Consider the following 26,270-nt stretch of genomic DNA (forward strand, 5'->3'; position numbering starts at 1 on the left):
TATAGAACAGGTAATTAATGGTTGCCTATAACACTGAGCCTGTACAATCTGTGCAATTAGAGCAAATCAGGCAGAAACACTATTATCAGCTCTTAAACGCTATTGTACTACTTCATTTCTCCTTTTACACTTGAGATGAGACATGATATCTTAATTGAATACATCTTGATGTCAGATTTGAAAGCAGGTACAAGTCTGTCTTCCTCTTACCAAATCATGATGAACTGTTTCAAAGTAGAAGACACCATCTTCCAGTGACTGAGAAGCACACAGACCATGCTGTGCAGTGTATCCATCAACATCAGGTTAAGGCCACTGCTGGTCAATGTCCTTGTGACACCATCATTGGTCAGACTTTTACTCTAGGTTTGTCAGCAGCTCTTGGCATTATGGAATATCAAATATTTGTGGTATTATGGATGTGCTGGATCTTGGGGGGGAGAAATGCAGTCTGTCTGTAGTGGTCAATCCTTCTTCACAGGCAGGTTCTTGAGGATATTGGTGACATGTGTATCACGAGTTATGTTGTGCACAGTCTTTCACCCCAGTCAGTCTGTGAGGCAGGAAGGGCGAGGGGTACAGGGAGAAGTGACTTGGGCTGCAGTGTTGCAAATGACATTAAATTGTGCAGATAGACCAAACTATACTTGTCTGGAAGACATGGTGTATACTACAGCAGTGAGCTCAGATTTGATCCACAGAAGATAGTGAAGAGGTTAGTATGCAAATATGGATATCTTAGTATGTGGAGATATGTTCATACTATGGATTTATAATAAATAATTATCTTTTTCTACCTTCAGTCTGAAAATGTTTTCCTTCTTAACACTACTTGTGTCAGAAATAAGTGTTATGATATAGTGCAAGTCATCTATAGCATCACTGATTTTTACATCAAGGCTGTTCACTTTTACCAAAACAGACTCTAAACTGGCACCATTTTTTTTTTTTCTGGAGGCATATTGTTTCAAACTCCTTTTTTTGTGAAAGATCATATGAAAATTTGCAGTTAATGACTTGCAACATGTTGACATCTATGCTTGAGGATATTTGCTGTATGCTATTTTAGTCTAGTTCTGGATTTTCCCACAGCAGCAAAATCCTTGTATGTCTAAATTATAACATCTAGTGACTCTTCGGATTTTCCTGTTTGCAGTGTTCAATTGCCATGACAGCAGCATTGACCAGGATGATAGAATGTGAACATTTGCCTCTGGGATACTCTTTGACCTGTAGGGTCATAACTGAAGACCAAATCTGCTTGGGAGCTCTTGTCTTCTATGTAACAAGCTCAAAATTGTAACTTGCTAGCAAATATGTTTAATATGCAGAGCCAGAACCATGAATGTGGGTAAGGAGGGAACACACTCATAAGAGAACAGGCTTCAGGTTTCTTCCATTTACATCAGAAAAAATATTGGAGACCTTCTTTAAGGCAGCTGGAAAAGACTTACTCATCATCTGCCAAAAAAGGCACTTGAAAAAAAAAAACTGTTTTCTGGGTGTTGTGGGGTTTTTGTTTTCTTGGTTTGTTTGTTTGTGGTTTTTTGATATTATTTTTTGTTGTTGTTGTTTAAAGTAATTCCTTGAACCCTCATAACAACAAAAAGAAATTGATGTTAGTCAGTACAGCAACTCTTGAGAGGAAAGCTAAAGCTGTAGGGACTTGCCAACACCTGTCTAGTTATAAATACTCTTGTAAACTGATGCTAGAAGTCAAGGAAAATCCAAGGGGAAAAAAAAAAAAAAAGAAAAGATATGGGCTAGGAATGTTCATGGATCTGTTAAAATGAAATGTAGTCCTCAGATCTATGATGCTATCTTTCACCATTGCATCAAGGCTAACTCTAAGTTGATAAACTAAATTGTTTGAAGCACAAAGTGTTAGCAGCAAATGAAGATGAATAAATACATCCACTGTCAGCTTCTTTCCATGATTTGTGGGGGAATGTCTTGCAGCAGCAGCTCGAAACTCCAGCATCACATGGCAAAATCCTCTGAAATTAAAGCAAACAACTATATGTTGGTTTAGCTGTGTGAAGATAAGGTGGAAAATTCGGAGGAATAGGAGTATACCATCCTATTTTTGTGAGATCCCTCAAGACCTTTCACTTCAGTTTGATTTTTGAGAACATCTCATGTTTCTGCATTACTGTACTTCAGAGTAGCCTTCCCTTCTCCAAAGAGCTGCAGGGCCTTGCAGAGAAGCAGCAGTTTCTCTTTGAAATATGGCCAGTAGAGAAATGCTATTGGTAGCCCTTCAAAAAGAGATGAATTCCTCTTCAAGCCCAACTATGTTATTTCTCAGCAACGATAGAAGAGAATTCTTTGAAAATAGCTGAGATCGCCTGCAGAGATGTTGCTCACCAGGTTAGAAATGCTATTTGTTAGTTGTGGAGTGGGAAAGCCTGTGGTGGAAATGCCACCAAAGATCAGAGTCGTGTTGTGCTAATTGATGTTGAAATAGGCTCTGGTTCAGAACTATGTACTAGAGGTGTTTGAGTCATTCCCTATCCTATCGAGATAGTTTGGGTATATTTGTTCCTGACCTTCAGTAGCTAGCAAAGTAAATAGCATGGCCTGAGTGTGTTTTCCTGGTAGAATTCCTGCTAGAATTTCTTTTGTGAATGTTAGCATGCAGTTACAGTTATTTGTTTAAACTCAAAATAGACAACGAAGCCTTTTTCATCATCACTTCTAAGATCTATGAATGTGTCTTTATATCTTCCAAATGAATAATAATAGATATTAATGTTACTGGAAAAAAACCTTTCGCCCCAGATCCTGTGCATATTCTAAATAGGACCTTTAAAACTGTTCTAATATCTGAGAAGTCTGATCACTGAATATCTGATTTTGCTGTCAAATGTACTGTTGCACATCAATTAAGTGATTTATATCTTTAAGCCATAAGACATTCAGGGTATTGCCCTTTTTTTCTTCTCTTGGAGGAAAAAACTACTGAAGAACTTAAATGAAAATAATTTAAGAATATTTTTTTCTTCTCTGCCTAATTCTAGAATTCTATTTTTGGTTAAGTGTTTTCAGTGGTTAAGCATGAAAAATCCCATAGTGGAAATGAGTTTGCTGTGTTTCTTATTTTTATCTGATTTTTAAAAGCTTCTCTCTTTCCTGGTTCTGTGAAAGAAACTAGGAAAAATGTAATTTCTTTTATTGAAACATGTAAAGAAATATTGCTCATTTAACATATTTTTCTGGGTACATTGCAGGTCACTAGGAAGTAGTACAGTATTTTTGGAGATTGTTTTTGTTCTACCAATTGTGGCCTGCAAAACAAGCTTGCAAATATTCTAGTCTGTTTTGAGAATTCATTGTATTTGTGTGTATGGCTTGGGTATGGTTTGGTTTTTGTTGTTGGAACACAGAACCAATCTTATACATAGTATTTGAATCTGGTAGTTATATATGTATTTATTTTTATTTTACATTTCATGCAGATATCCAAAGAAATGTGACAATGGGTCTGTGTTTTTTCTGTCAATATAGTTCTTTGCAAGCTGTAGTGTGTAATGAGTTTTTAAGTGGAACTCTGCTCAGAATTAGCAGGGTAGTCTACTTAAAATCAGTGTCACAGGATAGTCCTGTGTATTTGCATACCTTAATTATATAATTAATTGTGCATCTTATTACATGATTACATGCCTTAAATGTGTAATTACAACTACTTATGCTAACTGCATGACCAAAAGCATGAAATTAGAGTGTATAATTTCAGTATATACAGTAGTTGAACAAGTGTGATTTAGCTCTTTTTGTACTAAATACGACTTTAAATAAGAGATTCCGCATTTTACATAATATTCTCTAAAGATTATTACCAAGAAGCTGATAACAAAAAAGCAAAAAAAAGCCTCACTTTTCTTTATTTGGTACAAACGTGTGTCTTGACTTTTATCCTGCATACACTACCAAGACAAAACCCAATACCTTTTGTAAGACGGTGACCCCAAAGAGTCATCTTAACTAAAACAGTCATGCAAAATTAAACTTTTCTGATCTTTACATATAGTATAAATTTTTAAATCCATGAAATTTTTTATCTGTTGGGCATATGTTCTGATGCTGAAAGTCAGGGGTGCTAGGATCAAATGGAATGAGAGTAACATCAAGGTAAAATGAATCATCTGCTTTAGGAGAGTGGAAGTTAATTGTGCAGGTCAAATAAACTCAGTATTTCCTACCCCTATATTATAAGTAGCGGCTAATTTAAAGGCGTTTCACAGTCACACCAAAATAACATGATATCCACACTGATTATTTACAGATGCTGGAGGTCATGCCTGACAATTCCTTTAAGCAACTAGTGACTATACATGCTACACCAAATTACCATGGTGAATTAACAGATAACCTGGAGGGAGAAGAGGAAGGAAAAGGGAATTACACTTGAAACCCCTTTACTTTCTGGAAGCTGTTTCTCACCCTGGATTTTGTTTCAGATAGGTTTTAATTTGTAAGAAACCCTTGTAACTGCTCACGCCATCCTTTGTATTTCCCCTTAACACTGAGATACTGGTGCATTCACAGATTTGTGTCTGCAGAAAGTACTCTAGGTTGGTATTTTCCCACCGTGGAGCAGGTTGCTGTTATAGAAGAGTTTTGTCCAGGGATTTTCAAATAGTAAGCTCAGTCATAAAGTCCACCCTTGCTACCTGTCTGATCTATTGCAAAATGGTTCACTGATTCCTCAGTTTGGCTTTACAAATATTTTAAGATTAAGACATAGATGATGTTTTGCTAACTACAGTGTTTAAAGATAGGTGAAGCAAATGGGTTATTTTATGGGTCGATTAACTTTGCTGCTACTGGCAATTTTCAGAGGAGTCTGCATAAAGAAAAAGCTTTTTTTAAGGGGTTTTCTCCAGATATAGAGTGTGTCTTCTGGACTACAATGTTTTTGTTATCTTGAGCACTTTATTTTTCTATGCCACAGTTTTTGATGTGCACAAAGATACAATATGCTTTTCTGTAATGCAGAAGTGTTGTAAGGACACTGGAGATTGCACAACCCAGTAGGAACTGTGTGAATACCTTTTATAGGTAGGGATGAAATAGGGGAGATTGCTAAGGGTGAAACAAGTGTTCCTTCTCTTTGTTCACAAAATCGGAGGTGGCTGCTGTTCCTGTGTGAAGCAGTAATAGGTTGTTATATTCTCTCTTCAGGCAGCTGCTCCCAGCCTTACCTCCTGCTGTTGAGAAAGACAGCTACTCACAGCAGGGACAGACCTACCCAGGGAGAAAGGGACAGGTCTGGAGCCCCCAAATGGCAAAAATCAGTTTAACAAAAAAGACCAAATTGGTCATTTATTTCACCAGGGCCAATGCCTTGCTGCAAGAAAAAGGTCATCAGGAAAATGGTGCCTGCTGTTCTTTAGATCTGAAATGTTCCTTTGTTTCTCAGCCCTGTGTGAGTGGATCTGTTTGTGTCTGCTCTCTTCTGATTGAGAATCATGTTATAGAAGATATTTCCCATTTTTGTCCAAACCCAAGATGATAGTAGCAAATAGTAGAGCCTCTCCAAGTCCCACATCTTCAGAATGCATTAGTGATGTGGTTTATATATCATGACAGTAATGGAGAGGTTAGATATCAAAACGATTACAGAACCAATTGTGCCATATTCAGGAAGGCAACTGCTGAACTTCAAATAGAACTTCAGGTTAAAAGATCTCTGGGTTAAAGATTTCTTCTTTTTTTTTCTCATTGTTGTCCAGTTGTTTGCAGAGTTTTGGTCTCTGAAGTAGGAGCTATTCTTAGAACATCTGCTACAATTCATTGATGACCTTGGGAAAAGGTAAGCATGGATTTTCTAGAAGAGCTATAACCACCTTCAGCCAGTATGTCTGTGTTGACTATGGTATTATTTCAGAGGCAGGAAAGCAGAAGCACAGGCAGCAGGAATGTCAAAGGCATTATAGGAAGTTAAGATTATTAACTCCTTGGACATTTTTTTATTTGGGAAATTCGCATTTTTCCATTTGGAAAAGTGATTTTCCTCAAGTGTTATAGTGAGCCCCTGGGAAAATTAGGTGTAAATGGTTTTGGATCTTTATAGGAGAAATGTTGTGGGTGAAGTATGTGGGCCTACTGTACTGGTCTTGTCACCACATAGATATGTTTCAGTTCTTTTAGAAGACACATAGTCACATTTCATTTTTTTGTAATATCCATCAAGTTTCTCCTGGAACTCATTGCATGCAAGGAAATACTATGCCCTTGCGTTTTTTGGGCATCACAAGTTTTGTTTAAGAAAGACTTTTAGTTAACCTTAAAAACTATGCTTGTTTTGAGTAGGCAAATGTAAGGCTATACTAGGGTAGGGTTTTTTCTGTTTAAAGAAATGCAGGTTGCCTAATCACCCTCAAACTTTAAGAGAAAAATATTCTGTAGGGATTTATGGCCACATGTGGGAGTCTTCTGATATACTGGAAATTTTTGTAACAAAGCCAGGGCTTGCAAATGGATGCCAGGATTAAAAAGGAAAAACTGTTCTATGACTTACAGACTCTTACAGTTCCACAGATTTGATAATAGACTTTACACTTGTGGAAACTTGTGCTACTTTGTTCCTATTCTGTATTCTAAAAACACTTGCAGATGAGAATATCAGTTTACAATTTCAAAACAAACATGCACAGAAGCCTTTTTCCTCCTTCTGTGGTATTTTTGTACATATTTCCATGGTGACATTTAAATCCTCTTTGTCCATCATTAGTATTCCTGTTATTCTTATGTTTACAAATACTGTTAAACACCTTTTGGGGAACATGCTACAGGTTCCCAGGATGGTTTACATACTTGATGAATAAAACCCCCCACTGAAACATGGGTGTTTTAGGCTTGTAATAGAATCTCTGCTTTACTTACACCGTTGCTTTCTAGGAGACCGCAAAGTCCTTTCCCATCTGCAGTAAAGCTGACTTGTGACTACGATTACAAAATGTGAAAAACTTAATATTACAAAGTAAGAAATAAATGAAAATAAGAGCAATAAGCCAAACAAGAAGACTGGGAAATGTACTTGCCACACGCTAAGCTTTGTAGAAGGTACCTGAGTGGATTAAGGCACTTATAATTGCTTGACACTGGAAATCTCCATCTCAGGTTTAAAAAAAAAAGAAAAGAAGATTTGGAAATTTTTATAACATTGAATTTATCCGTTAATTAGAGTGTGAGCTGTGTGGTCCAGTAGTTAAAGCCAAGGGCTTGGCAATAAGAAGATCATGGTGTTCTTATTATGCAGCTTGGATAATTTTCCATTGTCTTTTATTATTTGTTTGTTTTACTCACAGTAGATGCTCTCAAATGTCAAAATCAGATTTAAACTTTGAGCTATAATTCTACATGAAACCTCTCTATGGAGAACTTATGTAAATTTTGTTTGTGTTCTTTATTTTCCCTTTTTTTGTGCTCCCTTACTCTGGTATTTTAATTATAATGCATGTACGGGTTCTCAGAACAGAGAACAGAGCTGATCTCCCTCTGTGCACAGGAAGAAATGGTCTTTGCTCTGATGGTTCTGAATTTCCCAATGACCTGTTACTTGAACAGTTCATTTGGAGAAGCCCTATTTTCCTTGTTTGTTTTAGTCTGAGTACCTCTTACCAGTATTATCAGAAGGAAGGGCTTTGTCATGCTGCCATAAATCTGAAGACTATGTAGTCTGTACCTAGTCTGTCTTAGTGTGCTCTCTCAACCCTATGTATCTGTTCTTTTCCAGTGCACTTGAAGACAGGGAGAACATTCTCCTAGTTCCCTACTGTCATTGCTGGCCAGAAGGTAAAGGGAGACAAGCATTTAGGTAATGAATTTTAAGACCTTCCACAGAGTCAGAAGTTCAATGCCTTCCTGGCCAACTTAGGGGATCATGAGAAAGGGATCATGAGATCTGTGTGTATTGTTGAGGGACCTCCTGAGTTGTACTGAATTCTGAATGCTGCAGCCCCCAAAACATTGTGCATCTTCCTGCTAAGACAAAGCATGAAGTTCACACTGCTGTCTTTCTGTTGAGAAATGAATTGATATGAGTGCACACAGAATTACACCACTACCAACCTACTCTCCGTGGTCTTGAACCTTCATCATTTTTTGCATATTAACCCTTTTTTAACATGAAGCAGGATTGGGCAAGAGGACTTGTCTTTTTCCTGTTTTGAGAGAACATCCTGTTTGTGAAGACCCTTCTTCATGGAAATCAAAATTGATAATAAATTCTGCTGTGTCTCACAGAGGAGAACTTTGCCTGAATTCAGTGACACTTCGGTTTCCTTGTTCAGGAAGTGTTGATGAAGAACATAGTGGGACATGAGAGTTGAGGACAGCCAGAAGAAGGGGTGGAATACGCCCAAGTAATTTATAAGTGCAGGTACTATGCTTGACATCAAGAACTGTGTAAGGACATTAAGTATTGTTATTATCGTCATCACATAATGTAGGTCGAATAATAGGTCAGAGAAGCGGTATGTCCACAGATACTCTATACAGAGTGCCACGGTTAGCTGGCTCCAAGAACACACAGTACTGTTCCAATTAATTGACAGAATAGCTTGATACTTCACAGGTTGGAGCAGTCAGATCATTCTAAGGCTTTGATTATCTTCCCTCCTACACAGAATGTTTAATTTCAAACTTAATTGTATCCACATTTCCGTTTCTAATTTATCCAGATATAGAAATGCTATAGTAACCGAACAGCATGTCCTTTGAGGAAATAAAGTGTGGCACAATCCCGTGGCACCAGAGCAATCTGATTAAAGAGATGTTTATGTAGCATAGTCTTTATAAGTTAACTAATTTCCCATGTGCTTACTGTTCTTGTGGTGCACTTTACTTCTAAAGAAGAGATGAGAAACTGTTTATCTTGCTTGTTTTATGCTTTGGGATTTCCACTGTTTCCAGTTTGTCATGGAATTTATGGAGGTAACTGAAAAGTAAGTCAGCTGCTTCATTGCGTATACTTCTGCTCAAGGCAAGGATCCAATTTTTAGGAGGAAATTTCCACCACTGGTGTCTGCTCAAGGGATTAAATGCACTGATTTTCACACAGTTAACAAGGTGCACCTCTGTAATCTGTAGTATGCAGTTCTGAGAGGGTTCCCGTAGGTGGTCAGTATTTACAAGAAAGTCAGAATGACCTGTAAGAGACTAGGGACTAATTTTTCACCTATGATTTTGTGTATGGAGCTGAAGGACTGCAAGTACTCCAAGGCAGTGCCAAGATTTCCATTTATCTGAATCACACTGAAACTCAAAGATCTATCAGAGTGCTATATGTGACTGACCTCTGCCCCTGGTGTGGTGATTTTGTTGCTGCTGTACAAATATATAACCTTAAAAAATCCAAAACTTGGGAGAAACACATTGTTGAAATAGCTCTGAATATTTCTTTTCATCTGAAAGAAAACCTTCTTTAACCAGTAAGTGGAATTACTTGGTTTGGTCTGATCTTATATCTGGAACTGCTGCACATGAACGGGTTTTGATGGATAGTTGCATAATTGATATTTTTGGAATTGATTTGGAAGTTCTGACAATGAGGATCTACCAGTGTTTTCATAGGAGGAAAATGGAAAAACCACAATGCTGACACAATTTTAGTAACACCAAAATGAAACAAACCACAGTTGGACCTTTAATATGGTATCTGGGTTGGAGTTAATCTAATGTTTAGATTCTCATTGGTGGAGAGTGAGTGTGCTGAGGAAACCTTGTTCATAAACTGTCTCTGAGGGATCCTCTGTTATGACTTGATACAAAGCTAAGAAATAGTTGTATTTGGTTTTTTTTTTATCAGTCTCTGAGAAAAGAGCTTGTGTATCTCCTTTCTAGCTGAAAGCCTTAGTCCTGGTGACATCCAGCTGAGTAAGAGCGAGCATTTATCAACAGGAAAGTTGATGAATTGATAAATACAATGAGAAGTTTCATTCATTGAAACATCTTTATGCAAAAAAAAAAAAGTGCCTCTGAGAAATGGTTAGAACTCTTGAAAATTGTCAGCTTGTACTTTCAACTTGTAAACCAGACTTAAAGCTGTTTACTAAGAAGAGAGCACCACCTGGTGTTGGTAAGTCACTACACCTTGTAAGGGCTTATGTGGATGTTGTCTCGTACAGATGAATTGAAGAATAAAAATGTACTTTGTTTTTTCCTCATGTAGTGCTTTTGTGCTTGTGTTGTAGAAAGTCAAGAAAGAAAAAAGTTCAAAGTGCAGCGGTTAAGAGCTGGATAGATGATGTGATGGTCAGAATGGACGTGTGAGCAGATGAGAGTTCATGACAAGGTTTACTCTGCGTGGAGATTCTTATACAAAATTCAGACTCTTATGCAAAATTCGAGTTTGTGGGATCTGATGGTCTTCAGAAAAGATTTTTAATTAAATAAAATTAGAGTATCTGCAGTACCTGTTTTGAGAGGTAACAAAATGAATGCACGTCTCTCATAAGCAGTAATGAGGAGGACTATTTTGCTGTTTGCTGCGTATGTACACGGAGTAATATCTCCCAGGGTCCAAGGGCTTTGCCAACGTCTTCATCAAATCAGATATGTAGAACTTGAATTTATCCTTCGTAATTAGGATGATTATCTCTTCAGAGCCACAAATACTCATTTGAGAGTATTTTACCATAAATTTCTACTGAAACTTTCTTTTTTCATCCTGTGTTGATTTAGGGTTCCAGTAGTATATGCTGGGAGAACCTATTTCATAGATTGACTGTTTGCAGTTAATGTATATTATAATTTTGTGTTTCTGAAAAGTAAAACTATATGTAAGACTATATGTATTCTCATAAGGGTGGGATTAATTTGAGACATTACTTAATGTGCAAATAAATTTCTGGTTGCATAACTCAGAATTATAATATAGCAGAGAAGGTTGTTTTGCATCAAAGAAAAGTTTTAAATGTATAAGTAAATGCAGGTTCTACATTAAGTTCTTCTGCAGTCTTTTGCTGTGATATTGAGAAAAATAAATAGCAGGCAATTTTGTGGTATTGAAGTCAAAAGCTAAGCAACTGGGAATCACATTTCAGCATCTTTTAAATAATCTTTTAAAAAGGAGATTTTGGGTGTATTTAACTTGACTGAAGAAAAAAACCTCTAAACAAACAACCTGGCTTATTCTAATTTATTCTTTATTACCAAAAGAAACCCCAAACAAACAAACAACAAAAAAATATTAATCTCTGCTGACACAGGAATAATACAGATATATTGCATATTATCTGAATCTTATTGAACAAGCTAGGGAAGTGTTCCCAGAAATATTTTGTTAAGGCATTGAATAAAGGTGACATGCCTGAGAATGTAAACTTTGGAGAACTTTCTAGTTGCTTGACCATGGATGCATTTCATCTTACTTACCAATCTTCAGTTAATCAATCTAAATGCAGGCGATGTTTTTGCATTGTTATTTAGGCTTCATTTCTTTTATACTTGTTGTGAACAAGACAAGGAAGAGTCCGAAATCTCTTTTATTTTCTTTTATACAGATATAAATTGATCACATTCCATTTTTTTTTTTTTTGTGAAGCAGAATGTTCTCACAGCCAAACCAACAGGATAAGGTGTTTGGTTTGGTTTGGTTTTTTTTTTTTAGAGGGTGTCTGTGTGTGTGATGATGAACATTTCAGCAACCTCATTTACAATTTACTATTTGACCTTAAGCATAACATTCTCATTTTGTATGGATAAGCTTCCCTTTTTCTGAAGCCCTTTTACAGATGGACCTGTGTTCTGATTAGGAACTTCTTTCCAAGGAATTTAGATCTTCCGTCAAGGAAATGAGTCTGAAGAAAAGGATCACTATATGATGGAGCCAGTGGAAAACAAAAAAATAAATCTCTGCATTTCCAGGTTTGAACACAAATGTCTGACTCTGAACTGAAATTAGATTGTAAGTCAGAAAACAGAAAAACATGGAAAAATAAGACTTTGCGGAAAAGGAACTGAAAAAAGCAAAGGGAATTTTAATGCATTTGCATTAAACTATTCCACTATCAGTAGAACAAATATATATAGTCTGAATGAAAAACACACAAATCTTCTGCTTCCAAGAACTATGCTAGAGATGTAGATATTTAAGCTCTAACATACTTTTCAAATACTTCAAAAGAACTGCAAAGCTTCAAAATTAACTATTTGATCTCAGAAGCAAAGGCATGATATATAACATGGTGCCTAGCAGTGCATACTGTGTGCATAGAGAGTCTGGATCTGTATACAGTTACGCAACTCTCGCTTTGAGTATCTGCCCTGAACCGTATAAACTAACCACAGTGGTTGTCAGTCTACATGTGTGTTCCCTGCTGTTCCCAGAATCCCAGCATGTGTTCCCAACATGTGTTCCCAGAATATCCCAGCTGTATACTATCAGTTCTGCTCTGAATCCTTTGTCATACATCAGATAGAACGTGTTTTCCCACCATGGAGGCACGGTAGATTGATGCTTTTGGCAAAAAGAGACTGAGATGCTGCAGGTTTGAATGAGAATTCTTAGTTAGTTCTGGGGCCTGACTTGAAGATATCAGGGCTGCATCTTTAAAAGTGCAGGAAATTTAAGTGTCTTATACAAAACATCATCTCAGAAAAGTGCATTTGAATGTCCATAGATGCCTATTTTCAGAGAAGTAGTTGGAGTGGAATTGAATTAGTAAGATTGGTTTAGGTCAAAAACTTGTGAAGAACCAGCGTATAAGAAAACATTTCAATGCCAGTATTTTGTAATTATTTTATATCAAAAGTAGATGGTTTCCATTAAAAAATTCCTAATTTTTCTTGTTTGTTTTAGTGCTAGAGTACCTCTAGTGCTTTAGAGTTCGATATTGTTGACAGGGAAAGATGAGAAATTGCAAGAATAATCTTGGTAATAGAGCATCTCTCTTATGCTGAAGAACTGTTTACAGTTATACAGTGAGTGACATAAAAATCCAACCATAATTATGTACATGTTCAGATGTTTGTTAGGATACTGAGACAGTATTCTGTTAGCAGGGAAACTAGAAGAGATGCAGTAAAAAGCTGATTAGCTTTGAATACTGTAAGAGGCCATTGTATAAGTGTGTCTGGTAAAAAAGGCTGAACAAAGGTCTACTGCCTTGGACTTAAAAGAAAATCCAAACCATAAACCCCTATGTTTATATGTATATTTATATGTATATTTATATGTATATGAATTGAAATGAAGATATATTTTCTCCCAAGAAGCAAAATAAGTTATAATGCTGTTTTGTTTCCTGACGTTTGTCATCAGCAGTTCTTTCCAGTGTGAGAAGTATGAATAGTGCATATGGAAGATGAACTTTTCCAATTAGAGCATATGGATATTCACTGAAGGGTAAAAAAAAATTTTCATTAGCTACACCTATCTCAAGTTTCCTTTTTAAAAGACTTCTCAGATCTAAGATGGTCAGAGTCTGAATGGGAGTGTAGCCAGGCGGCTACAGCATTTCTGCGTCATGTAGGAGATGGGGGTTCATTTTCTGTTCATAGGAGAAGGGAGCATTGAGGGTGCTGACCTGCAGCCTCCCTGGGGAATGCCTCCTCTAACTTTGTCTTCTTGTCTCCCACCCTGCTTTGGTCTGATGGTAAATCTATTTTGTCAGGAAAAAGCACTGTGAAGACCCAGTATGGAGGAAGAAAATGTTTTGAGGAAAAAAAAAAGTGAAATCTAGGGGAGAAAAATGTTCTTCCCATGCACCTCTGCTTAGAATGTCTTCCACTACTTAATTTTATGACATAAGTAAACCAGGAATGTAAGCAACAGGTAAGACCTTCCTTGTATGGAATTGTGTATATCCTCTTCATTGCAGAGACATGCTAAACAAACCAAGAAACATGAAGCTTCTTCCCAGTGGTAACTGCTGTCTTTTTACAGTTGTCCCAGCTTGTGTTCATGAGATAGCACAGCTAGGGAGATATCTGGAATTTCTGGGATTTATTTCTGATCAAAGCTGTGCACAGAGCTTACTGAGCAAAGATGAGAAAAATTACATTGTCTGGTGAACAAAAGAACACTTCGAAGAGTATCCCCCGGGAAAGCTCGTGCTGATGGAGCGCGTTGCCTGGACTGCTCTCCCAGCTTGACATGCTCGCCACATGGAGCTGCGAGGTGGGATCTCCCCCCTACACTGCTCCATGAAGGGAAGAACTGCTTCTGGTGTCCCCAGGCTGCATTTGCCATGCAGAGCATGGGAGAACTCAGCTATGTGCTCCCCAGGTTCCTTTGCCCTCGTGTCTCAGCAGGGAGGGAGCTGTTGTGCTGCTTGGTGACAGTCTAGGGCTGGTCAGGTTGGTGATGAGTTTGTTCTTCCCCTCCTTTATCCTATGCCTGTTCTTACATTTTTTGGGTCAGGAAAACAGTTTAATTTTGTGCTCCCTCTGCAACCCTCCACTGCAATCACTGCTATGGCACTCATCTCGCCTCTGGACTTTTAAAGTTTCTATTAGGGATGATATTAAGTAAGTATGAAGTTTACATTAAAAATACAAATACCTTGTGGCAGGTATTTGGTCCCAAGGGTTGTCTTTCATCCCAGGGCTTTTATCCAACTGGCTCCTTCCCAGAAAGAAAACCTTTCCTGTTTTAGCAGTATGTGTTTTCTTACCTGTTGTTGCTTGCAATGCTTCATTTTAACTGTATGTCAGGGCTCACACTGAGGGTCTGCCCTTTAGGGAACAGCAGTAAATACATAGTTTTGAGGTTATGTCAAGAATTATCTCAGTGTTATCTGGCTTAGTTTGTCCTGCTAAACAAGGATCTCTTTTGACTCTCCCAGCTAATCAGAATTTCTCACTTCCTTTCAATATTCTTTCTTCTCGTTCCTGCCTACTGTTTTCCTTTGTTTTCTCTGCCTTTACCTTTCAGCCCTCATGCATCCAGGTCTTATATTGAGTCTCAGAGACCAGACATGTAGTGGACCTTTATTTCCTTCCACCAAGGCACAACAGATCCAGGTGTTATAACTCAAAGTGCATCCTAGCTTGTGCTTCTGAAAGTTGCTGAAGTAAACAGCACCTGCAATATTTTATGATGCGGGTGATGGGAGTTCTTTTCTGTCTTGACTACCATAGTCTTTCAAGGAATGAAACTTGTTTGGAGTGGAAAAAGAGGACATTAGTGTGTACTACAACAGTTCAACACACACACACAGTTTATTAGTGCTATTTACAGTATTCATAGCCCACCGGCATTTTAGATTCTTGCCCTGCTGTGCCCAAGACTGCCAACAGGTAAACAATTCAATGACCACCATATTTTTAACCTTTGTAAAGGTGAAATGTTACCTTTAAAAGTGTACCCGTATTTAACTATTTACTTGCCTAAAATCCATACATATTTTCCTATTGTTCCTATTCAAAATGTCGTGATAAATGTGGTTTCAGTCACCGCCTGCCTCCATAGGTTGCACACATTTTGGTATGATTTCAAGAGGTACACGAGAAACAATAATTTGGAAATTCATTACAATGCCAGGGTTTATACGCTCTCATTAAGCATTAATTGGTAGTTGATGGCTATTGCTATTTTTAACACCATTAGTTCATAGCAGTGTAATTAGTGATGCTAAGTACAGGATCCACATTAATAGCATTACTAATTGTAAATCTGGAGATAGAAACACAAGATGACTGGTTAATTTCTAGGCAATATCTCATGATAATTGGCTATAGGACATTTGTGCTGAAGTAGAAAGGTAAATAATTTAAAATCTTTTCTTGTACTTTGTGCTGTGCTTTGTAATACTAATATAGTCTAGGTTGCCTACATTTTAGTCTTGTGAAATACAATATCATTACTATCTCACAGCTTCTGCACTTACTAATTTCCATGCTTTTCAACTCTCTTTTATATAGACTAGCAACTGTGAATTAAAAAAGAAGCAGAAGCAATAAACCAACAGCTTTAAGGACATTTGCCTGAGAAACTTTTTTATTATCAAAACAATGTTGTACGACAAAAAGAGAAGAGATTTTAAATAGATTTTTTAATTATATAATGGTTAGATGGATGTGTAAAGACAGATAATGCTGTCTTTTTTGTTTGTTAATGAGGTTTATATTAGCCAACAAAAAATTAGGTCTCATTCTGGATATTGATCATACAGTGATTGCAATATTTAAATTCTTCTGAGCTAAGTTTTTAAGTCATTTTTGCTTTGGCAACCATGTAACAGGTCTTCAGATGTAAAAGTTCTTGTGTACAGATGTCCAAAGTACTTGTAAACATCACTGTACATGGAACCTATGTCCCCAGTGTAACTGGGTACCTCCTAAATATTAAAAGAGAAGTAACAAATCAGTGGGATCTTCTCAACTCCCAGCAAGTAGGAGTATACGTCTTGATTAGATCCTGAGTTACATAAATAGTATAAGGACTGATATTAGAGATGAAATGGATGTGTGTGAAAGTGAGGCTGAAAAAAATTAATGATGCATCTTTACAGCCTTACTGAGACCTCATTGATTTCCATGGAAACCTTTTCATTGACTTCAGTGGGTCTCTTTAGTCTGATGCTAGAAAGGGTAGTTGACAGATAGTGAGGTGCATGCTCTGCTGTCGGTTCCATTGTGCTCGCCAGCACTGCCTGCTGCTCAGCGATGCTTTACTTGCAGCAGATTTTAACTGCTTCCTGATTGAGAGAGGCTTTAATTTGGAGACATTTTCTGTGCTTAGAAAATACTGATACATGTTTCCTAAGCCAGTGCCTGTAAGGTGGTGCTACTACTGTAAATACAGATATGCTGTAAGTAAACCAAGAAATCAAAAACACAGGGAAAAGGCTAAGTTGTCAACCTCTATCCCAGCAGTTTTTCCCAGAGGTATCTTTGCCCCTTCTGACAATACAGTGAAGACCTAGAAGAGAGAGATATAAAACCAACCTTCCCCTTCTGGAATTTCTTTTTTCTAAGATTCTTTCCCCTCAACTGAAAAGAGTTTGGTTGTCTGTGAATGGCAGTATCATTCTGTATTTCTGGAATCATTTCATACCTTTCCTCCACCATCTTGTCTTACCTGATTTGACAATTTACAAGATGAAGTTCTGAGGAGAAATGCCTTTTCATGGTGATTTAGTGGGAGAATTTCTGTCTCTGATCATAAGAAAAATTGTTCACTTTCTCTGAGCAACATAATTTTCTGGAGAGAAAATGTTGAAAGTAAGAATAGTGATGTGAACTTGTTTTGTAAGCAAAGACAGTGGAAAATACTTCGTTAGAGTTCCTTCTGCAAATGTGAACAGTATTGGAAATCTGCAAATTACAGTTATTCTTGCTGTCACTTTTCTTACTTTATCTGTTTGTTTATTGTGATCTGTTTAACAGATGACTGTTACTGATGTCACATATAAGGAAATAGGGAGATAAATACTATTTTCTCTATTGTTTGTTTCTGTAATCCTTGTGAAATAGCAAACTTAGGTGAAGAAAGTTCTTTTTTCCTCAGTGAATCTGTTCCACACCTGTGTTCTGATAAACACCTATTTTCATCTATCCATGTACTTAAATATACTGCTTTATAATTTCTTTCAGACTGCAAAATCTACAGGTACTGGAAGGAGAGTTGGTTTCCCTTACTGATAATATAAGGAATGTTAACCTCACTTTCACAGTGGTGGTGGCAATCCCAGATGACTTTCAGACCTAGACTGAGCTGGCAGAAAAATATTTTCCTTGCAAAATATAGGTTTGGATCTGAATGCACAGACACAGAAAGAAGCAAACTGTCAGTGCCATTGCCACACTCCTTAATTGGTCTAAATTGTCCATTCTCTGCCAACCAGGCACTGAGGCACTGGGAAAGCCCCGAACCCTCATCCCGTTGTGGATGATGAGGGGATTTTATGTCTGACAAGGTCTCTGTCCTGTGTGTGGCAGTTGAACTCAGCTGCGCGGGACTGCAACAGACTTCTCAAATTAGACAAGTTGGGGTGCTAACATCTGCACACAACATATGTAACAATACATTTTTGCATGGTTTTACTCAAGGATATCTTTACTTTTAAAGTGCTTATTTATTTTCTTGTAACCTTTTTCTCTGGCAGGCAGACAAACATTTTGTCAAAACCGCAATCTAAATATTTGTGCTGATCTCCTCTTTTTGAGTTGTTGACCAACTGTGAAACTGTTTTATAAAATACAATCTAAATGTCTGTTCTTTGTCTAATATAGACCTGGTTGGGGGGCTTTTGGGTTGTGTGAGGGAAGGAACAGAATTTTTCCATGATTGAAAAAATTGGTTTGATAAACAGACCAGTGAAGGGTTTATTTCTCTCTCTTGTTTATTTGTTTGTTTGTTTTCTTCCATGTTTGTTTTTGCTGGCTCTCTTAGAAGAGAAGAGCACCAACTGAAAGTGATGAGTTTTATTGGGTTCATGTAATTTACTGTCTGGAAAAACAAAATCATACCTTATAAGCCTAGTGTTTTTCTGAAAGGGTAAGGTTAGATTGAACTTCCCTTCCCTGTCACATCACACAGGAAGGTTTGTGTATATGCTTAGGGTTGTACATGAGAAAGTATGTTGTGTTGCACCAGGGAGACAGGAGAGTTCCTACAGAAGTCAAGTGAAGTGTCTTCTTGGAGGTTCTGAGCTCAGAAAGTTCATCAGACTTGTCTGAGCTCCTGAGTTTATTAAATTCTGGGGTAAGTGGCTATAAACATTAATGCACACAGTTCTGAGTGGCTAGAAAACATAGAACCTTATATTTAAACTGATAATTTTTTTTCAGTAGGGGTACTACATACATGTTTAATCACTGTATCTGACTAAAAGAGAGTTTTCCTTATCGTAAGTTTAATGATTATCCTAGGCTTTGCTTTGTAGGGGGTAGGGAACAGCTGAAATCTTTAACATGTTCTGCATTGTTGAGGCAGGCAAGAAAACTACCCAATTTGAGGTAGATCAGTGTAGAAAGTAGAGTCTGTGTATTTTCTCAGAAAATTCGGCAAGTTTTCAAATTAATCCAATTTCCCAAAAACCGAAAACTTTTGAGATTTCTGGGCTGACACAATCTATTCTGAAAGCCATGGTAACATTTTAGACAGTGTGTGTGTGTGGGGGGGGTGTCTGTGACCCCCGGCCCCGATGCCCTGCCCGCTGTGCCCGGCAGGTGCCGCCGTAGGGCAGCAGTTGGGAGCTGAGCGATCCCGAGCCTGCTGAAATCCTGGAACTGCGATGGCTGCAGACGGGCGGGCTCCGGCGCGGCACCCTTGGGTATGGTATCGCAGGTTGCTTTGCTACTCTATTCCTTTAGGTTCCGGAGTCCCGTTCGTTCCCGGTTGTGGAGAGGACTGTCCCGCGGACCGAGTGGTTTGCAAGGGGTCTGGTTGTACCATGGCCGGTGTTCGTGGAGAACCAGCGCCAGTGCCTTGCACTGGCCTTTCCAGCTCTATTTTCCAATAAAGTGGCCACTGTGGTCCTGGAGGATATTCCAGGAAAAAGTAGAGTGAGATACATTCCCCAGGTATGCAGTCTTTAGGCCCTTAACTTTATATAAATTTCCTTTTTGGGGAAATTATGGGTTAGCTAACCCTAACCTGGCTCTTCCAGGCCCTGGGTGAAATCGCTCTCTGGAAATGCTCTAGTCCTCTTCAGAAAGAGTTGGAACAACTTGGACTAGAAAAGTGAACAGCTTTAATTGATAACTTCTTTAAACAGCTGAAGCCAAGCAAGGTAAACATTTACCTTAGTGATAGGTTAGGCAGAGGCTTCTCCTTTCGTAGCTGGACAGTTTCCTGCAGGACCCTAATCCATGGCCAGGCTTCATAAATACTGTCAGTGTGCAAATAGCAGGTAACTGACTTGGGGATGCATTTCTTACTACACTGATAAGAGTTTCTACGTTTCTACTAAGTTTCTACAATTTCTAAGTTACAAGCCAATCTGGAGAGTTTTCTGGTTTTCCTGACACTTGTGGTCTTAGTTCTCTGAGTAGTTTACTCAGAGAATGGGATTTTGAACTTTTAGTACAGATTCCTAAATCAACTTCATTGCCTGATAATTAGTCTATTGGATATCCTGATGATGTTTAAAAAAAATTGCAAAGGTTTGTGTTGTTGTTTGTTTGTTTTTTATTATTATTAATGCCCTTACAGGGTATTGTCCTAATGTATGGTTAGGACCAGGTATGATTATTTTGTGATGTTTGTGTATTCTATGCATTTACTTTATGTGGCAAAAACTAAAATAAATATTCAATTAGGAATGAGAATGCTTTAGAAATATTTCCCTATTTCTACCCTTTTTGTCTTTTGTAGTACGGTAACTTTTGCATCTTATAACAAAGACACCAACTTGATCCAAACTGAAGTAGAGTTCACTGTGAAGTATTGTAGAAACCTGAATTGAAGACTAATTCTTTGAGGAAGTCTGGCTTGGTTTAAAAAAAAATAAAAAAAGAAAACAAAACCCTAACCCACAGCTGGTTTTTTGGGAGGGAGTGGGAGGGGTTTTTTTTGTTTGTGAGTTTTTTAGTGATGTCCTCTAAGTAATATTGTCTTAGAAGCTGCACAGTAGATGATATTGTAACAGGAGTAAAAGGAAACTTCTATTTAAAGATATGTGTGCAGTAGTTATTGCCATCTAGTGTTCCTGTACCTTTATGGCATCAAATACAGTCACATTATGGGAATTGTCTTGCAGCTTCCATCAGCTCTTCATTTTGCTTAAGCAATATTGGCAAGATGCTTATGTTTATTTGGAGCAGAAAAGTTCATTTAAAGTCAGTATTACTATGTATGTCCAGTGAGTGGGAGACTCATGGTGAAACAGTAATTTTATACAGAGAGCTATAAGCAGTACCTATGTGCATATCCTAATTCAACATAATGTGGCCAAGGACATGAATGGGTTATATGTGTGCGAATTTTATGAGAAAATATATTATGGAGGATATATGTATGAAGTACTGGTACTTATCAAAGTAAATATTCCATGAGTGAATAAGTGAATTCTCTTAAGAGTTCCCAAGAAGGCTCTGCCATTAAATCGACTTTGAAAAGTCCACAGGGACTAACTGGCGAATTTTTTTGGTGGATAGGAAAGAACTGTAAATGAGTTAATGAAGGACTTTTTGAGTCCCCAGTTTCAGGAAGTATGCTTGTTCATAAACATATGTGTTTTAATTATGGTGCTATTGTAAGATGCTATTTATATCTCAGTAGCACTTTACAGTCCCAGTGAAGACTTGAGCTCTGTAATGGGAGGTGTGAGGTAGGAGATCAGGAGACGAGGGTATTGCTAATGAATCTTGGTGCTTGTTTGAGCTGTCACCAGTTGCTTCTAATGCAGGAGGGGGAAGGATATGAACATAGTTTCCTATTACTGATGTAGACTGGGATAGAAAGTGATGCAGTAGCTTTTTCCTATGACAAAAGAAGCTTGTGTTTAGGAACTCAAATTAATCTCCTGGATCCAAACCTTAAATCAAATGCAAAAGCCAGTGCAGACCCTTTTTAGTTTTAATTACAGTGTCAGACCCAAACTATTGTACAAATCTCAGTACTGCCTCAAAGATGTTTTAGTGAGTTGTATGTTCCCTGACAAATTGAATTTGGGGAGTTCTGTGCACAGCATTATGTCTTAAATTATTCACAGTTCTGGAAGTCTTTATCTTTAAACTCTACCCTCTGGTATATGCTCCATATGGCTCAATTCACAGCTCTACCTGAACAGCTGTTAATGAGACCTGTGGTACTACAAGAAATATATATAGTTACGTTTATGCTAAAAATGGCCATAGGGGAGACAGCTTCTGTGGCTACATTAAAGATCTCATGTACCTCCTCTTTTTCTTATAAATCTCTTTATGACTTCTGTCTAGGTTTTTATTGTATTTTATTATGGGACTAAATTTTCAGAAAAACTTAGCTGGTATATAGATCATAAAATGAGTTTATTTTGTTGGCATTCCTAAGGGTTTTTTAAGCAATATTGTTTCCTATCACATGGAGTGTTTCTGTGATAGCCTTTTCTTATACTTTTGCATCTTCTATTTTCCTTTGTTTTCCTCACTTTTAATTTTCCTTTTTTTCTCTTATAGGATCATTTTCTCCTGGTACACTGGTATCCATCCTACTAGGGATACCACTGAGAGTTAGCTCTCTTTTTGGGAGCTTTTTGGTCATACTTGTTTGATGATTTTTGGAGTCCTGTCAATTCCTGTAGATAAGAAAACCTTACGCCACAGTTTGAAGAAGCAGCTCTTCCTGCTCTGATGCTCAGTGCAGTGTACAACTGTTTGTTTCAGCTGTATCTGTGTGTATGTTTATGGCTCCCACCGATAAATTTCCCATCACAAATCCAGTGGAGTGCGAGTAAGTGTTCTACAGTGAATGGGATGGATGTTCATGACCTATCCTGCTTGTGAAAAAAACTTGGAAGTACGAACATAAGGGCAGCTGGGGCTTGCAGTCTGCAAATGGGCTGTGCTTATACAGTGAGGATGTCAACAGCTGGAGGCACAGTTTCCCTGAAACAGTCAACAAACTTGTGAAGGTGGGAGACACATCCCTTTAGCTCCAGCTTCCCTGGCCGTGATCAGCTTAGGTACAATGTTGTTATCACCCGTACTTCTTTCTCAGCCCTGCACTACCATGGCCATAGGTTATTTTCAGTTTTGTTCATTCTGTCCCACAAATCTTGTGCTGGCCCTCTCCAACAAGAGCTATCCTGTGAGGATGTTAGTGTGAGAAAATGTCATGCATTCGTAGTTTCTGACAGCATTATGATTTGGCAAAGGTGGCTACTTATTTGACCCTAAAAATAGAGCCTATACCGAAAGTCATCCTGGGAGAATCTGAAATCCTTGTGCTGTGATGCAGGTCAAGTTCTAACTTCTCTAAAGCTGATAATCATCCCTTAGGAGCACTAAGAGGTTTTCACCCAGAGCGGGATTACATGCATAGTTCAGGGTTGAGAAAGGCTATTGGTTTATTTTGAAGCATCACAGCTACTTCTTCAGATTTTTTCTATAAGCCCAATTTCAGGCATGGAGGTTGTCCCTTTTTGCCACACCTAATGAAATAAGATGAGCTTTGTGTTATAAGTTGATGAAATTATAGCCTTAAAAATGATAAACTCTTGACACGTCTCCACTTACGGAAGTCTTGTTTCCGTGTTTCTCCTGCATAAAGAAACATCAGTTACTCCCTTACAGATTATGAACGTGGATTCCCAATACTGCTTTTGAGGTGGACCATAAGCTAAACTGAGACAGAAACCAAGTGGCTTATATCCTTCTTTTCCAAATTCCTTGAAGCACACAAGTGCTTCAAGTCCATAGTCCATCTTTAGCATTCCATCGTCAATTCTCCTTGATCTCTTAATTTCTGAAGTTCTATAGCTATGATAATAGGTTGCAGCATTTCTAAGTGTATGGTAGGTACTGGGCTATCTCAGTGTTCGCAGACTCTAACAGAGATAAACTTGCAGAAGTTGCAGGCAAAGGTACATTTGTAAGTGATTTGGACTGAATAGATTCTTTAGAGTAGATGAAGAACACACATATTGGTGTTGGTACGTTGTCAATAACAAGCATCTAACAGCCACAAAAAAGAAATAAATTACCCATTGTACTCTTACTCAGTTTATAGCTATTTCTATTACTGCAGACCTCAGCTTTGTTCATACTGCAGCTAGTGGAGAAAAAAAACAAACACCAAGACCCAAAGCAAAACCACAGTGAGAAATATACCACTATGGTAAAGGACTGTATTTTGGTCAACAATAAGAAGCATTAGTTTTTGAGGATTTTTTTCCCTTTAAGAGCTAATTCTGCAGTGCTCAGCAGTTTCTCAGGCTGTTGATTTCAGAAAGAGTGCCCTGAAGTTAATAGAACAGTTAACAGAACAAATTAATTTGGAGACCAATCTATATTTGTTTACTAAGCATTATATACCTATTTGTATGGCACGAAATACTCTGGTTTGAGTTACCTTCTTATTTTTTTTTTTTTTTTTGAAAATCAGATGTGCAGGCATACAAGTATTTCTTTAAGAAACAGGTTTAAGAAAAATAGAAATAGATAAATGTATATTTAACCCATCATTCCTAGATAGTTGCAACTTCTCAAGTGAAAAATAAACTGCCAGTTTTGTGTACATTTGCCTGCACACATTTTGTTAATACGGGAATAAATTCCTTCGTGTATACACCAGTGTCTTCTGTTTTCCTGCAGCAAGTACTTTCTTTGATTGATGTACTTGGAAGCGATCCTTATCCTCATTCATTTTAATTGAGAGTAATGAATTTAGAGCTTTTATATGCACAGATTGGCTTCATTCCATTTCTAACTTTCCTCACCTTTGCTAGGAACACAGCCTGCTCAGGGATGCATTGGACGAGGTTCAGAACTTAGTGCAGCATTCCTGGAGAGGACAGTATCCTGTGAGGAGTAGCCATCTGTTTATAGACAGGCTGATATTTCCAAACAGACAACATTTTTGTAGGCAGGTTCTCCGTCCCCACCACTATCACTGAGGAATTGCTAATCAGGAAATAAGCTTTTTCCCTTCCCTGATTTGCACAAGATAGAGTGTGATGTCCACCACAGTGTTTCAAGTTGTTTTGAATTCAGTGAGCGGGTTTGAAAGCACTGCTGCGCTAATGGGATGTGGGGAAATATTTAGAGAAGACAAACTTGCCTTTCTGGTGGTTATGTCCTTTAAAGTGAATACTATTGGCATGAAATATAACTGTGGTGTTAGAGAGTTGTGTCTTACATATGTGGAGACACTGAAATTGTCTAAGGCTAGAAGCATTTTAATTTCACATTTTCTTATGTTCACTTAAATTTCTTATTTTCCAGAACCTTAGAAATAAGGAATGTAACCTTCCTGTTTCTTTTCTATTTTGAAGGGAACTCTAAAATGAACACCAAGAAACAGGTTTTAACCTTTCTCAGTTTTATAGTAACTTTTCATTTTAACGTACACCTGCTATGAGAGAAGTCTCACTGCCATTTTATATTTGCAAGCCATGTGCCTCGTTTGCACACTGATGATGTAATGGCTTTTTACCTGTGGAGAACGTGAGGCAGCATAAGGATAAACTGGCAAGCACTGGGAACGCTGTGCTTGTGAGGAGATGCCAAGCTGTTCCTGCCCTGGTAAGCTTTGTGATCAGCAGCAAGGGAATTACTCCTTTTTGAAACACTTTATCATATGTGAAGTAGTCAGTAAAGTTATTGACATCAGTCAAAGCAATGAGTGTGGCTGTGCTGACTTATCCCAATTGAAGATCGCTTCATTTCTGAAATGTGCAAAAATAGGGCCGTGCCTAGTAGTTCCCTCTTAACTCATGGTCTGGAAAGCGTGTCACAGGGATAAGGTTAGTTGCAGTGACCGTTTGTCTGCTGCAATGCCATGGACTTGCAGAAGACATACAGTGGCACGTCCTTCAGGGCAAATACCTCTGCTTGTCACTGTTTCAACAAGGTGTTTGGTGGCTTTTGAAGACTAATGTGCTTGTCCTCAAGACAAATGTAGTGACTGTGCCTACTCCCAGGTATTTGGGAATGGTTTTTTGCGTGCTCCTTCATTGTATCTCTAACAGTGATCTGGGCTATGTGCCAGTCAGCCTTGCATCATGGTGAGACAAACTGAGATCCAGCCTTCCTTCCTAGAGCACTGCCAGCACCATTATCAATGGTAATGACTTGTTTTGTCAGTAAGGTTTCAGAAATTACTAAGAAAATAGAGAAGGAGCAGCTCTTTTGAGTAAGAAGGTATTATTTTTACAGAGTTACTTTTCTGATTATAACAGCACTTAAATGCTGGATGTTGAAGTCCAACAGCTGTGGTAAGGCTGAATTCAGTCCCAGAAACGGCATTGCCAAACTATTTATCATTATCCTACAATAACCTAGACAGTTCTTTGCGTCTTCATTAATACTCCTCTTATTATTATTAGTTCACATGTGGTTTCCTCATACATGAGACCACTCCTACAGAGAAGTTACTGGCATTACCTCTTTAAATTCCTGGATTGTGTAAAAGGCAGAAGAGAGTTTACTTCCATCCTGCCGTACATTCTGCACACTGCTGGTTTTCATACTTAAATTCATGGTTAACAGTAGGGTTGATTGTCTCCTTTGCCTCTGTGGGGGAAGGGAGACGTTTTGTTGCTGAAGCACAATGCCTCCCACGCTTACTCTTGGGTTCCTGCCGCTTAAGCACACACCCCATGTTCCTGGCTCTGCCTTGAGGTACAATCTATCTCCAAATTAGTAAGAAAAAAGCCCTGGAGTTCAGTGAA

At 38.0% G+C, this 26,270-nt stretch overlaps 1 protein-coding gene across 3 annotated transcripts in view; it reads left to right on the top strand.

The window, feature by feature from the left end:
• Nucleotides 1–26,270, top strand: part of NCBP2 (nuclear cap binding protein subunit 2) — a 208,717-nt gene that overhangs the window by 128,701 nt on the left and 53,746 nt on the right. The window contains exons 4-5 of one of the 3 annotated variants that reach the window (XR_007627966.1): nt 5,736–5,815; nt 7,742–10,128. The exons of the other annotated variants lie outside the window; for them this stretch is intronic. The gene's annotated coding sequence lies outside the window, so the exon portion shown is untranslated. Of the gene's footprint in view, nt 1–5,735; nt 5,816–7,741; nt 10,129–26,270 lie in introns of those variants that run through there. 3 annotated transcript variants of the gene reach the window in all.

The sequence above is a fragment of the Myiozetetes cayanensis genome, unplaced genomic scaffold, assembly GCF_022539395.1.
Source record: "Myiozetetes cayanensis isolate MyiCay16 unplaced genomic scaffold, myiCay2020 scf13, whole genome shotgun sequence".
In the NCBI taxonomy this organism is placed as follows: Eukaryota; Metazoa; Chordata; class Aves; order Passeriformes; family Tyrannidae; genus Myiozetetes; species Myiozetetes cayanensis.